Source organism: Puntigrus tetrazona, chromosome 16 (assembly GCF_018831695.1).
Source record: "Puntigrus tetrazona isolate hp1 chromosome 16, ASM1883169v1, whole genome shotgun sequence".
NCBI classification, from domain to species: Eukaryota; Metazoa; Chordata; class Actinopteri; order Cypriniformes; family Cyprinidae; genus Puntigrus; species Puntigrus tetrazona.
The window spans coordinates 273,017-286,126 of record NC_056714.1 but is presented as its reverse complement, the minus strand read 5'-3'; the positions used below and the strand labels follow the sequence as shown (position 1 = coordinate 286,126).

Genomic DNA, 13,110 nt, shown 5'->3' with positions numbered 1-13,110 from the left:
TACAATTGCCTTTAAAGTAGCTGTACTTTAAACAGAGTTTGACTGTTTTTAACTACCTAACTAATGCTCTTATCTTTAATGTAGCTCATTTTGAAGTATTTTTTTGTATTTCATTCATTACTTATCTAGTATAATGGCACTTAGTGTGCCTCACCTTAAAATAGGGGGCTTTTTGCAGCAGCTTTCGCTTACGGCCATACCACCCTGTTCACACGCCTGATCTCGTCTGATCTCAGAAGCTAAGCAGAGTTGGGCCTAGTTAGTACTTGGATGGGAGACTGCCTAGGAATACCAGGTGCTGTAAGTTTTGAGTTTTTCACTACTTATCTAATACACTGGCCCTTAGTGTGGTCAAAGTTTGACCAGCTCTTTGCTTTCCCTTACTGCTTATTTAATTCAATTGCCTTTAAAGTAGCTGTTCTTTAAACAGAGTTTGGCTGTTTTTAACTACTTAACTAATGCTCTTATCTTTAATGTAGCTCATTTTGAAGTATTTTTTTTTGTATTTCATTCATTACTTATCTAGCATAATGGCACTTAGTGTGCCTCACCTTAAAATAGGGGCTTTTGCAGCAGCTTTTGCTTATGGCCATACCACCCTGTTCACGCCTGATCTTGTCTGATCTCAGAAGCTAAGCAGAGTTGGGCCTAGTTAGTACTTGGGTGGGAGACTGCCTAGGAATACCAGGTGCTGTAAGCTTTTGAGTTTTTTCACTACTTATCTAATACACTGGCCCTTAGTGTGGCCAAAGTTTGACCAGCTCTTTGCTTTCCCTTACTGCTTATTTAATTCAATTGCCTTTAAAGTAGCTGTACTTTAAACAGAGTTTGACTGTTTTTAACTACTTAACTAATGCTCTTATCTTTAATGTAGCTCATTTTGAAGTATTTTTTTTTTTGTATTTCATTCATTACTTATCTAGTATAATGGCACTTAGTGTGCCTCACCTTAAAATAGGGGGCTTTTTGCAGCAGCTTTAGCTTACGGCCATACCACCCTGTTGGCGCTAGAGAGCACATAGGAGTTTGTTGGCTGCAGTAGGGAGAGGAAGACTCTCCTCCATTTTGGTGTAATTTTTTGTGTTTGTATTTTGCTTTTTCTTTAGTTTAAGTTAGTTTTTGTTGTTTTTTCAGTTATAAAACCACCCAACAGCAGCTTTTTGCTTGCTGGAGGGTGGTTACGCTTTTCTATTTTTCTTTTTTCCTCTTTTCTTAAATGGACGGATTAATGGCAAATGACACTGGATTGGCACGAGGAACACGAGGGCAAACGACAATGCAATGGCACGAGGAACATGCACGGCAAACGACACTGGAACGGCACAAGGAAACACACAAGGCAAACGACACTGGAAAGGGAGGAGGAACACACACGGCAAACGACAATGGACTGGATAAGCGACTACGAGTTGGAAAGAAAATGGATCAAAACATGAAGAACAGGGTCAACGAAAGGAAATATTTAAAGGAGGCTACGGTGATTGTGAATGTGGAAAATGTGAACGATGTGACAGCGGTGGATATAATTAAAGCAGTGACGGGGAAGATCGGTGAAGGAAAGATTTTAGCTGTTAGGCCAAAACCATCAAATGAGTATGAAATTACACTTGAGCGGGAGGAGGACACTGAGATACTAATGGATGGATTGGACATTAAAGGTATAACCTTTGAGGTTAAAAGACTGCATAACAGGGACTATGTTGTTTCTTTCATGCACCTTCCTGCTTACATAGATGATGAGGATATTTTAAATAAATTAGAACAATGGGGAGTAACTCCCTTATCTTTGATTAAAAGAAGGGTGTATCCGGGCACTAACATAGAGGATGGCACTCGCTTTGCAAAGGTGAGGTTCCCAAGAGAGGTGGTCTCATTGCCATATAGCACAAAAATGGAGACAGCGGAAGGGCCACAATATTTCCGGGTGATACACAGTCACCAGGTGAAAACTTGTCGGCTGTGTATGAGTCCGGATCACATGGTAAAGGACTGTCCAGAGTTCAGGTGCTACAAATGTGACGGGAGAGGCCACTTTGCAAGGGACTGCAATGCTGTTAAGTGCCTGGATTGCCGAGAGGTTTTAGACAAATGTAATTGCTGGATCGAGAATGAGGAGGATGAAGAGGAGCAGGTGAGCGGGCAGGTGCATGAAGGAGATACAGAAATAGATCAAGAGGGAGAAACTACAAAAAATAATGACATTAAAGAAGGAATGGACAAAGGAAAAAAAGAATTGGAACAAACACGTCAAAAGGAAGAGAAAGAGATAAAGATGGACAGGACTATAGACCAAAAAAGTGTACCGGACAGAGCAGAACAAAAGGACAACGAACAGAATATGGAAATGGATAAAGGAATGGAAGAGGAAAATTCAGCGAAATCAAGTAAAAGGAGAAGACCAATAAAGGTAATGCCAAACATTGAAGTAGCTAAAAAAAGACTGGTTAAAAAACAAAATGTGGATAAAAATGAGGCGGTAAAGGACTTAAAGGAGATGGAATGAAGAAATGGTTGTCATGAATGTCATTTTAAGAACTGTCTTTTGGGTTATGGTTTTAAGAATGGTTGCTTTTAATGCTAGAGGGTTAGTGGATATAAGAAAATTTGAAAATGTCAAGGAAATGTGTAAAAATGAGGATGTGATTATGTTGCAAGAAACTAACTGGAAAGAAGTACATATAAGTGAAGTAAGGAAAATATGGAATGGGAAGATTTTGTATAATAATGGTGATGATAGAACTGGAAGAGGAGTTGCAGTACTAATAAGAGAAAGCAGTGATGTAACATGTAATGTTGTTTATAACGATGGAGTTGGAAAATGTATATGCGTTTGAAATGGAATATGAAGATAGGAAAATACTTGGTATAAATATACATGCACCAACAAAAGAGAAAGAGAAGAGGGAGTATTACAATGTTTTACGAAAATGTATAAGGAAATATAAGGAAATTATTATTATGGGGGATTTTAATGTTGTGTTTAGTAAACTGGATATGGCTGAGGGAATGACTTTTAAGACAGACACAGGACGAAAAGAGTTAAAATTGTTGATGGAAGAAAATAACTTGATTGATGTATGGAGGGAAAGGAATGAAAAGAAAAAGGAATTTTCAAGAAGACAAATAGTGGGTAATTTTATGTGTAAAACAAGAATAGATTTCATTTTATGTACAAGAAATATAGAACGGTTTTTAGGGAAAATAAGGTATAAAGAAACAACTTTAAGTGATCATAAACCTATTTTTATGCAAATAGATTGGAACATAGTGAAAAGAGGTATGGGTTTTAAACACTGAGGTTCTAAAGAATCAAGATTATGTTTTAAGTGTACAAGAGATCATTACAAGGGAAAAAGAAGACGGAATGTATAGAGAAGATAAAAGAATTTGGTGAAATCAGAAAGTTTACAATAAAATACTGTGGGTTGGTGCAGAGATGTAAAAAGAGAAAGGAAAGAGAAATAAGAGAACAATTAGAAAAGGAAATGAATAAGAATGAAAAGACTTGCAAAAATTAAGGAAATGGAAGAAGAATGTAAAGAAATAGAAGAAAATAAATATAAAGGCAAGATTAAGAAGCAAAGCAAAGTACACAGTGGAAGGAGAGAAATGTACAAAGTTTTTCTTTGACTTAGAAAGAAGAAGGAGAGGGCACAGACAATCAAGGAACTAAAAAATGAAAATGGGGATATGGTGGAAACAAATGAGGGGATTTTAAAAGCCATAAAGAATATTATGAGAAGTTATTTAGGGCAGAAGGAGTAAACGATAAAGATAAAAACAAGTTACTAAAGAAAATTAAGACAAAAGTCGGGGAGGAGGATAAAAAGAGTGTGAGCAAGAGATAAGTGAGGAAGAAATAAAAAGAGCAATAAGTGAACTGAATAAAGGGAAAAGCCCGGGCCTGGATGGGTTAGGGAATGAATTTTACAAGATATTTAAGGATTTTTAACCGGTATTTTAAAAGAAGTGTATGAAGAGATCTTTAGGAAAGAGGAAATGAATCAGAGAATGGGGATGGGATTAATAAAACTCATATATAAGAGAAAAGGAGAGAAAGTAGACTTAAAAATTACAGACCGATCACAATGCTGAATACAGATCTGAAAATTTTAACAAAAGTTTTAGCCAACAGACTGAAAGAAGTAATGCCATCTATAATTGAAACAAATCAAGTGTATGGAGTTAAAGGGAAAGATATAGCGGACACAACGATAAGCATAATAGACAGAATAAGGTATATGAAGGAAAAAAAAAAAAAAAGGATATGTAATCAGTTTGGATTTTGAAAAAGCTTTTGACAGAGTGGAACATGAATATTTATTTGGAATTTTAAGAGCGTGCGGGTTTGGTGAAAATTTTGTCAAGTGGATTACGATTTTATATAGGGGAGCAATAACAAGAGTAAAATGTAATGGTTTTTTAACAGAATGTTTTAAAATTACTAGGTCAATAAGGCAAGGATGTCCATTATCAGCGCTCTTATATTCACTAGTAGCAGAACCACTAGGATTAGCAGTAAAAACAGAGGAAGACATAAGAGGAATAAGCATTGAAGGAAGTGGGGAAATGAAAAATATTTCAATATGCAGATGATACAACCATAATTGTTAAGGATATAGAGAGTGTTAAAAAAGTAATGGAAGTGGTACAGACGTTTTGTAGGGGATCAGGAGGCAAGATAAATGAAGAGAAAACGGTATATATGAGATTTGGAGGAGTGGTTGGTGTAACGGATTGTTTTAATTTTAAAGAAACGGAAGAAGTAAAGATTTTAGGTGTTTTAATGGGAAAAAACGAAAAAAATGTTAAAGAAGTAATGTGGGAAGAAATACTAGGAGGAATTGAAAGAAGGCTAATTTTTGGAAATTGAGAACGTTAAGTTTAAAAGGAAAAGTTTTAATTTTAAATGTGCTAATGGTGACAAAGTTGTGGTATGTTTTGTATGTGACTGCAATGCCAATGTGGGTGGAAAAAAGGCTGAAAAAATGTTTTTTAGATTTTTTATGGAATGGCAAACCGCCAAGAATTTCATACAGTACATTAATAGGAGAGGCAGGGAAGGGAGGGATGGGATTAATTGATGTGGAACAAAGAAAAATAGCTTAAGAGTGAAAATAATAAAAAAATACCTAGATGAGGGAAACAAAGCAGCATGGAAAAAGACAATGGAATATTTTTTAAACAAATGTGGCAATTTTAATTTGGGAGACAATATTTTATGGATGAAAACTAAGAATTGGATGGTGGAAGTGTTGCCAGATTTTTATAAAGAACTGATGAGCGCCTGGGGGAAATTTTTAATTAATGTTAATTTTAATCCACAAGGTCGAGAGAGCATTTTAAATCAGCCTTTATTTCTAAACAATGGCATTTTAAACCAAGGGAAAGAGATTTTTTATAAGAAATGGTGGGATGTTGGGATCACAAGAATCAGAGATGTTTTATATGAATTTAAGGAGGGTTTTTTACCAATGCAGCACATAATAGACGCAATGGAAGAGGCTAAAGAGGATTTTAATAAAACAGAAATAAGAAATAAATATGAAGTAATAAAAGAAGCAATACCCAAAGAGTGGATAAAACAAATAGAAAACATGGAAGAAGAGCAGCAAGAGAAAGAGGTATTTGTGAAGTTGGGAGAAAAACAATTTTATTTTAAAGAATGCACGGTCAAAATGATTTATGATTTCTTTAGAGAGGGAATCTTTAAGAAACCTGTCGTCAATATGTATTGGGTACAGAAATTTGAAGATCTTAAGGAAGATGACATTTGGAATAACATGAAAGGAAGAATGATAGATGCACGACTGGAAAGCTTAGAGTTTCTTATTAGGCACAAAGCGGTTTTTACTGATGTTTTATTGAAAAAATAGGAATGGAACCAAGTGAAAGATGTAAAGTCTGCAATGCTGAAAATGAAATTTTTACACTTGTTTTTAAATTGCAGAGAATTGGACATTTTTAATGAAACCTGTAAAAGACTAATCGAAATGTTAAGAGGGGAACAAAAAGAAAAAAATAGAATGGAGCAGAGTGATATTGTTGGGTATAGAAAAAAGTGTAAACACAAAAAGATGATAAATTTGATTGTCATGCTAATGAAATGTGCAATATGGGAAAGAAGAGCAGAGGCAAAAAAACAGGAAAATGTAATAGATGTATGGAATGTTTTCAAAAGGAAGTTTGAGAAATATGTAGAACATTTACATTGTTATTTTAAGCAAGAAAACAAATTGCAAGACTTTTACAAAGTGTTTGATTCAGATATGTACAATGTTTGTAAAAGTTTGATTTAAAAATGCCAGTAACAGAATGATTTTGATAATATTTTTCTTTTTAGTATTTAATGTATTTTATTTAATTGAAGAAAATGTAAAAATACAAAGTGTATAGAAAGAGACTTGCTGTACTGGATGGACTAAGTGATGAAATGTAAACTTTATGTTTTTATCATATTTTTAATAATAAAAAAAAAAAAAAAAAAAAAAATGTTCACACCTGATCTCGTCTGATCTCAGAAGCTAAGCAGAGTTGGGCCTAGTTAGTACTTGGATGGGAGACTGCCTAGGAATACCAGGTGCTGTAAGTTTTGAGTTTTTTCACTACTTATCTAATACACTGGCCCTTAGTGTGGTCAAAGTTTGACCAGCTCTTTGCTTTCCTTACTGCTTATTTAATTCAATTGCCTTTAAAGTAGCTGTTCTTTAAACAGAGTTTGACTGTTTTTAACTACTTAACTAATGCTCTTATCTTTAATGTAGCTCATTTTGAAGTATTTTTTTTTTTTATTTCATTCATTACTTATCTAGTATAATGGCACTTAGTGTGCCTCACCTTAAAATAGGGGCTTTTTGCAGCAGCTTTCGCTTATGGCCATACCACCCTGTTCACGCCTGATATCAGATCTCAGTAGCAGAGTTGGGCCTAGTTAGTACTTGGATGGGAGACTGCCTAGGAATACCAGGTGCTGTAGGTTTTGAGTTTTTCACTACTTATCTAATACACTGGCCCTTAGTGTGGTCAAAGTTTGACCAGCTCTTTGCTTTCCCTTACTGCTTATTTAATTCAATTGCCTTTAAAGTAGCTGTTCTTTAAACAGAGTTTGACTGTTTTTAACTACTTAACTAATGCTCTTATCTTTAATGTAGCTCATTTTGAAGTATTTTTTTTTTTGTATTTCATTCATTACTTATCTAGTATAATGGCACTTAGTGTGCCTCACCTTAAAATAGGGGGCTTTTTGCAGCAGCTTTCGCTTACGGCCATACCACCCTGTTCACGCCTGATCTCGTCTGATCTCAGAAGCTAAGCAAAGTTGGGCCTAGTTAGTACTTGGATGGGAGACTGCCTAGGAATACCAGGTGCTGTAAGTTTTTGAGTTTTTTCACTACTTATCTAATACACTGGCCCTTAGTGTGGTCAAAGTTTGACCAGCTCTTTGCTTTCCCTTACTGCTTATTTAATTCAATTGCCTTTAAAGTAGCTGTTCTTTAAACAGAGTTTGACTGTTTTTAACTACTTAACTAATGCTCTTATCTTTAATGTAGCTCATTTTGAAGTATTTTTTTTTGTATTTCATTCATTACTTATCTAGTATAATGGCACTTAGTGTGCCTCACCTTAAAATAGGGGCTTTTGCAGCAGCTTTCGCTTACGGCCATACCACCCTGTTCACGCCTGATCTCGTCTGATCTCAGAAGCTAAGCAGAGTTGGGCCTAGTTAGTACTTGGATGGGAGACTGCCTAGGAATACCAGGTGCTGTAAGCTTTTGAGTTTTTTCACTACTTATCTAATACACTGGCCCTTAGTGTGGCCAAAGTTTGACCAGCTCTTTGCTTTCCCTTACTGCTTATTTAATTCAATTGCCTTTAAAGTAGCTGTACTTTAAACAGAGTTTGACTGTTTTTAACTACTTAACTAATGCTCTTATCTTTAATGTAGCTCATTTTGAAGTATTTTTTTGTATTTCATTCATTACTTATCTAGTATAATGGCACTTAATGTGCCACACCTTAAAATACGGGGCTTTTTGTAGCAGCTTTCGCTTACGGCCATACCACCCTGTTCACGCCTGATCTCGTCTGATCTCAGAAGCTAAGCAGAGTTGGGCCTAGTTAGTACTTGGATGGGAGACTGCCTAGGAATACCAGGTGCTGTAAGCTTTTGAGTTTTTTCACTACTTATCTAATACACTGGCCCTTAGTGTGGCCAAAGTTTGACCAGCTCTTTGCTTTCCCTTACTGCTTATTTAATTCAATTGCCTTTAAAGTAGCTGTACTTTAAACAGAGTTTGACTGTTTTTAACTACTTAACTAATGCTCTTATCTTTAATGTAGCTCATTTTGAAGTATTTTTTTTTTGTATTTCATTCATTACTTATCTAGTATAATGGCACTTAGTGTGCCTCATCTTAAAATAGGGGGCTTTTTGCAGCAGCTTTCGCACGGCCATACCACCCTGTTCACGCCTGATCTCGTCTGATCTCAGAAGCTAAGCAGAGTTAGGGCCTGGTTAGTACTTGGATGGGAGACTGCCTAGGAATACCAGGTGCTGTAAATTTTGAGTTTTTCACTACTTATCTAATACACTGGCCCTTAGTGTGGTCAAAGTTTGACCAGCTCTTTGCTTTCCCTTACTGCTTATTTAATTCAATTGCCTTTAAAGTAGCTGTTCTTTAAACAGAGTTTGACTGTTTTTAACTACTTAACTAATGCTCTTATCTTTAATGTAGCTCATTTTGAAGTATTTTATTTTTTTTTTGTATTTCATTCATTACTTATCTAGTATAATGGCACTTAGTGTGCCTCACCTTAAAATAGGGGCCTTTTTGCAGCAGCTTTCGCTTATGTCCATACCACCCTGTTCACGCCTGATCTCAGAAGCTAAGCAGAGTTGGGCCTAGTTAGTACTTGGATGGGAGACTGCCTAGGAATACCAGGTGCTGTAAGTTTTTGAGTTTTTTCACTACTTATCTAATACACTGGCCCTTAGTGTGGTCAAAGTTTGACCAGCTCTTTGCTTTCCTTTACTGCTTATTTAATTCAATTGCCTTTAAAGTAGCTGTTCTTTAAACAGAGTTTGACTGTTTTTAACTACTTAACTAATGCTCTTATCTTTAATGTAGCTCATTTTGAAGTATTTTTTTGTATTTCATTCATTACTTATCTAGTATAATGGCACTTAGTGTGCCTCACCTTAAAATAGGGGGCTTTTTGCAGCAGCTTTCGCTTATGGCCATACCACCCTGTTCACGCCTGATCTCGATGATCTCAGAAGCTAAGCAGAGTTGGGCCTGGTTAGTACTTGGATGGGAGACTGCCTAGGAATACCAGGTGCTGTAAACTTTTGAGTTTTTTCACTACTTATCTAATACAACGGCCCTTAGTGTGGCCAAAGTTTGACCAGATCTTTGCTTTCCCTTACTGCTTATTTAATTCAATTGCCTTTAAAGTAGCTGTACTTTAAACAGAGTTTGACTGTTTTTAACTACTTAACTAATGCTCTTATCTTTAATGTAGCTCATTTTGAAGTATTTTTTTGTATTTCATTCATTACTTATCTAGTATAATGGCACTTAGTGTGCCTCACCTTAAAATAGGGGGCTTTTTGCAGCAGCTTTAGCTTACGGCCATACCACCCTGTTCACGCCTGAACTTGTCTGATCTCAGAAGCTAAGCAGAGTTGGGCCTAGTTAGTACTTGGATGGGAGACTGCCTAGGAATACCAGGTGCTGTAAGCTTTTGAGTTTTTTCACTACTTATCTAATACACTGGCCCTTAGTGTGGCCAAAGTTTGACCAGCTCTTTGCTTTCCCTTACTGCTTATTTAATTCAATTGCCTTTAAAGTAGCTGTACTTTAAACAGAGTTTGACTGTTTTTAACTACTTAACTAATGCTCTTATCTTTAATGTAGCTCATTTTGAAGTATTTTTTTTTGTATTTCATTCATTACTTATCTAGTATAATGGCACTTAGTGTGCCTCACCTTAAAATAGGGGGCTTTTTGCAGCAGCTTTCGCTTACGGCCATACCACCCTGTTCACGCCTGATCTCGTCTGATCTCAGAAGCTAAGCAGAGTTGGGCCTGGTTAGTACTTGGATGGGAGACTGCCTAGGAATACCAGGTGCTGTAAATTTTTGAGTTTTTTCACTACTTATCTAATACACTGGCCCTTAGTGTGGCCAAAGTTTGACCAGCTCTTTGCTTTCCCTTACTGCTTATTTAATTCAATTGCCTTTAAAGTAGCTGTTCTTTAAACAGAGTTTGACTGTTTTTAACTACTTAACTAATGCTCTTATCTTTAATGTAGCTCATTTTGAAGTATTTTTTTTTGTATTTCATTCATTACTTATCTAGTATAATGGCACTTAGTGTGCCTCACCTTAAAATAGGGGCTTTTGCAGCAGCTTTAGCTTATGGCCATACCACCCTGTTCACGCCTGATCTGATCTCAGAAGCTAAGCAGAGTTGGGCCTAGTTAGTACTTGGATGGGAGACTGCCTAGGAATACCAGGTGCTGTAAGTTTTTGAGTTTTTTCACTACTTATCTAATACACTGGCCCTTAGTGTGGTCAAAGTTTGACCAGCTCTTTGCTTTCCCTTACTGCTTATTTAATTCAATTGCCTTTAAAGTAGCTGTTCTTTAAACAGAGTTTGACTGTTTTTAACTACTTAACTAATGCTCTTATCTTTAATGTAGCTCATTTTGAAGTATTTTTTTTTTTTTGTATTTCATTCATTACTTATCTAGTATAATGGCACTTAGTGTGCCTCACCTTAAAATAGGGGGCTTTTTGCAGCAGCTTTCGCTACGGCCATACCACCCTGTTCACGCCTGATCTTGTCTGATCTCAGAAGCTAAGCAGAGTTGGGCCTAGTTAGTACTTGGATGGGAGACTGCCTAGGAATACCAGGTGCTGTAAGTTTTTGAGTTTTTTCACTACTTATCTAATACACTGGCCCATAGTGTGGTCAAAGTTTGACCAGCTCTTTGCTTTCCCTTACTGCTTATTTAATTCAATTGCCTTTAAAGTAGCTGTTCTTTAAACAGAGTTTGACTGTTTTTAACTACTTAACTAATGCTCTTATCTTTAATGTAGCTCATTTTGAAGTATTTTTTTTTTTGTATTTCATTCATTACTTATCTAGTATAATGGCACTTAGTGTGCCTCACCTTAAAATAGGGGGCTTTTTGCAGCAGCTTTCGCTTATGGCCATACCACCCTGTTCACGCCTGATGTCGTCTGATGTCAGAAGCTAAGCAGAGTTGGGCCTGGTTAGTACTTGGATGGGAGACTGCCTAGGAATACCAGGTGCTGTAAATTTTTGAGTTTTTTCACTACTTATCTAATACACTGGCCCTTAGTGTGGTCAAAGTTTGACCAGCTCTTTGCTTTCCCTTACTGCTTATTTAATTCAATTGCCTTTAAAGTAGCTGTTCTTTAAACAGAGTTTGACTGTTTTTAACTACTTAACTAATGCTCTTATCTTTAATGTAGCTCATTTTGAAGTATTTTTTTTTTTGTATTTCATTCATTACTTATCTAGTATAATGGCACTTAGTGTGCCTCACCTTAAAATAGGGGGCTTTTTGCAGCAGCTTTAGCTTACGGCCATACCACCCTGTTCACGCCTGATCTCGTCTGATCTCAGAAGCTAAGCAGAGTTGGGCCTAGTTAGTACTTGGATGGGAGACTGCCTAGGAATACCAGGTGCTGTAAGTTTTTGAGTTTTTTCACTACTTATCTAATACACTGGCCCTTAGTGTGGTCAAAGTTTGACCAGCTCTTTGCTTTCCCTTACTGCTTATTTAATTCAATTGCCTTTAAAGTAGCTGTTCTTTAAACAGAGTTTGACTGTTTTTAACTACTTAACTAATGCTCTTATCTTTAATGTAGCTCATTTTGAAGTATTTTTTTTTTTTTGTATTTCATTCATTACTTATCTAGTATAATGGCACTCAGTGTGCCTCACCTTAAAATAGGGGGCTTTTTGCAGCAGCTTTAGCTTACGGCCATACCACCCTGTTGGCGCTAGAGAGCACATAGGAGTTTGTTGGCTGCAGTAGGGAGAGGAAGACTCTCCTCCATTTTGGTGTAATTTTTTGTGTTTGTATTTTGCTTTTTTCTTTAGTTTAAGTTAGTTTTTTGTTGTTTTTTTTCAGTTATAAAACCACCCAACAGCAGCTTTTTTGCTTGCTGGAGGGTGGTTACGCTTTTCTATTTTTCTTTTTTCCTCTTTTCTTAAATGGACGGATTAATGGCAAATGACACTGGACTGGCACGAGGAACACGAGGGGCAAACGACAATGCAATGGCACGAGGAACATGCACGGCAAACGACACTGGAACGGCACAAGGAACACACAAGGCAAACGACACTGGAAAGGGAGGAGGAACACACACGGCAAACGACAATGGACTGGATAAGCGACTACGAGTTGGAAAGAAAATGGATCAAAACATGAAGAACAGGGTCAACGAAAGGAAATATTTAAAGGAGGCTACGGTGATTGTGAATGTGGAAAATGTGAACGATGTGACAGCGGTGGATATAATTAAAGCAGTGACGGGGAAGATCGGTGAAGGAAAGATTTTAGCTGTTAGGCCAAAACCATCAAATGAGTATGAAATTACACTTGAGCGGGAGGAGGACACTGAGATACTAATGGATGGATTGGACATTAAAGGTATAACCTTTGAGGTTAAAAGACTGCATAACAGGGACTATGTTGTTTCTTTCATGCACCTTCCTGCTTACATAGATGATGAGGATATTTTAAATAAATTAGAACAATGGGGAGTAACTCCTTATCTTTGATTAAAAGAAGGGTGTATCCGGGCACTAACATAGAGGATGGCACTCGCTTTGCAAAGGTGAGGTTCCCAAGAGAGGTGGTCTCATTGCCATATAGCACAAAAATGGAGACAGCGGAAGGGCCACAATATTTCCGGGTGATACACAGTCACCAGGTGAAAACTTGTCGGCTGTGTATGAGTCCGGATCACATGGTAAAGGACTGTCCAGAGTTCAGGTGCTACAAATGTGACGGGAGAGGCCACTTTGCAAGGGACTGCAATGCTGTTAAGTGCCTGGATTGCCGAGA

The 13,110-nt window shown here is 36.8% G+C and overlaps 4 non-coding genes and 10 pseudogenes across 4 annotated transcripts; all 14 read left to right on the top strand.

The window, feature by feature from the left end:
* Positions 1 to 186: 186 nt before the first annotated feature.
* Positions 187 to 307, top strand: LOC122361191 (annotated as a pseudogene).
* A 274-nt stretch (positions 308 to 581) lies between these two features.
* LOC122361206 lies at positions 582 to 700 on the top strand (annotated as a pseudogene).
* Positions 701 to 7,257: 6,557 nt separating this feature from the next.
* On the top strand, positions 7,258 to 7,376 carry LOC122361192 (annotated as a pseudogene).
* Positions 7,377 to 7,652: 276 nt separating this feature from the next.
* On the top strand, positions 7,653 to 7,771 carry LOC122361163. The gene has a single exon (XR_006252883.1). It is a non-coding gene; the product is annotated as a 5S ribosomal RNA (ribosomal RNA).
* Positions 7,772 to 8,047: 276 nt separating this feature from the next.
* On the top strand, positions 8,048 to 8,166 carry LOC122361151. Its single transcript, XR_006252872.1, has one exon. It is a non-coding gene; the product is annotated as a 5S ribosomal RNA (ribosomal RNA).
* A 277-nt stretch (positions 8,167 to 8,443) lies between these two features.
* LOC122361285 lies at positions 8,444 to 8,563 on the top strand (annotated as a pseudogene).
* Positions 8,564 to 8,845: 282 nt separating this feature from the next.
* Positions 8,846 to 8,954, top strand: LOC122361343 (annotated as a pseudogene).
* A 276-nt stretch (positions 8,955 to 9,230) lies between these two features.
* LOC122361245 lies at positions 9,231 to 9,348 on the top strand (annotated as a pseudogene).
* A 276-nt stretch (positions 9,349 to 9,624) lies between these two features.
* LOC122361220 lies at positions 9,625 to 9,743 on the top strand (annotated as a pseudogene).
* A 278-nt stretch (positions 9,744 to 10,021) lies between these two features.
* Positions 10,022 to 10,140, top strand: LOC122361280. The gene has a single exon (XR_006252913.1). It is a non-coding gene; the product is annotated as a 5S ribosomal RNA (ribosomal RNA).
* Positions 10,141 to 10,416: 276 nt separating this feature from the next.
* On the top strand, positions 10,417 to 10,530 carry LOC122361276 (annotated as a pseudogene).
* Positions 10,531 to 10,811: 281 nt separating this feature from the next.
* Positions 10,812 to 10,930, top strand: LOC122361283 (annotated as a pseudogene).
* Positions 10,931 to 11,210: 280 nt separating this feature from the next.
* LOC122361286 lies at positions 11,211 to 11,329 on the top strand (annotated as a pseudogene).
* Positions 11,330 to 11,609: 280 nt separating this feature from the next.
* Positions 11,610 to 11,728, top strand: LOC122361170. Its single transcript, XR_006252890.1, has one exon. It is a non-coding gene; the product is annotated as a 5S ribosomal RNA (ribosomal RNA).
* The last annotated feature ends 1,382 nt before the right edge of the window (positions 11,729 to 13,110 follow it).